Genomic DNA, 1,374 nt, shown 5'->3' with positions numbered 1-1,374 from the left:
GGATGGCATGGGAGCCTCTGGTTTTGCTTTGTAGAGAACTCTATATGGCATCCCCGTTTAGTTTGCTCGGATGTCTGTGCTTGGGTTTTCATGCTCATACCAGAAAGCACTTAAATCTTCTGCGTGTAAACACTGTATGCATTTTTTTCTCTCAAGTTAATGACCTTTATTTGATTGAGTTGCAGCGAATTATAGACATTTGGAGTGGTGGCGTGAGATAATTAATTCTTACCCGCTCTGTATGCAGCTCCTTATCGGTTATAGGGATTTGATTAAGCACTTTGAGATCCTTACATCTGCTATGCAATAGTGCAGGCAAGTTTAAAAGCATATTCTTGCAAGAGAGGCGTTACAGTCACACCTTAAAACATACCCCCAACCACACTCCTCTCTCGTTACGGTGCACTGTGGCTCATTTTATTTTTTAAAAAAAAATTCTCATGTGGGCCCCATTGCATTGTAGCCAGAGAGGAGTGTGGTGTAAGGGTGTGCCTCTTGCATTTTCCTTCTTGTAACGTGCTGTCACCACCAATAAGGGGCTCACCAACAATAAGGGCAAGTTATAAATCGAAGATAATTTATGAAAGGGTTTTTCTAATGGGTGTCCTTGATGCTCATTAGAGGATGAGAGAGTTTCTCTAATGCGTGTTCCTGGATGCTGGGTGTTCGGTAAGGAGAGAAATTAGTGCAAATCACTTGTATTAATTTCTCTCCATCTTTCTCGTTCCCTAATGAATGCCCATGGACAGTCTTTGGAGAAAAAAAACGTTTTTTTTTTTTGAAGTAGTCAGCTAATCAGGAGCATTTAATTAGGATAGAGGCGCTAAGCGTTGTCCATTTTTCACGCTTTGGTAGTTGGTACATGATAAAAGTTCATAGATTTTTTTTCTAATGATTAGATTTTATGATCATTTTGTGATTAAAAAAAAAGAAAAGAAAGTTCCCCGTGTATTTTTTTGAAACTTGATCCATAATACCAGAATGTAAGCAATTTTCTTTTTTTTGGGTCAGAAACTTAGACAATTGAATCCAAATACTAGAAAGATATCAACAAAGCTTTCTATCTAATCAAACTGTGATCTTGCAAATGGAAACAGTTCAGTATTAGATCATAAACAAAACAAGAAGAACATAGTAAACTTCCTATTAAAAAAAAAAGGAGTATACTTCATATCGGCTGGTTTGCTTTTACTGCAAAGTGTCTCATCCTCGAAGACTAGAGCGTTTTGATGACCCAAATCGAAATCTTTAGCTCCTCCCGTATCTGAATTTTTAAGAAAGTCTTAGAACACAGTTCGAGAAGGACATGGATTTGATGTTGGCTTACCGATTTTTAAAAAAGAAAAAAAAGAAAGAAAGTGTAGGAAAAAGTGT

The sequence above is a fragment of the Asparagus officinalis genome, chromosome 4, assembly GCF_001876935.1.
Source record: "Asparagus officinalis chromosome 4, Aspof.V1, whole genome shotgun sequence".
Taxonomy (NCBI): domain Eukaryota; kingdom Viridiplantae; phylum Streptophyta; class Magnoliopsida; order Asparagales; family Asparagaceae; genus Asparagus; species Asparagus officinalis.
The sequence above is the reverse complement of the archived record's forward strand: the minus strand, read 5'-3'. Positions refer to the sequence as shown.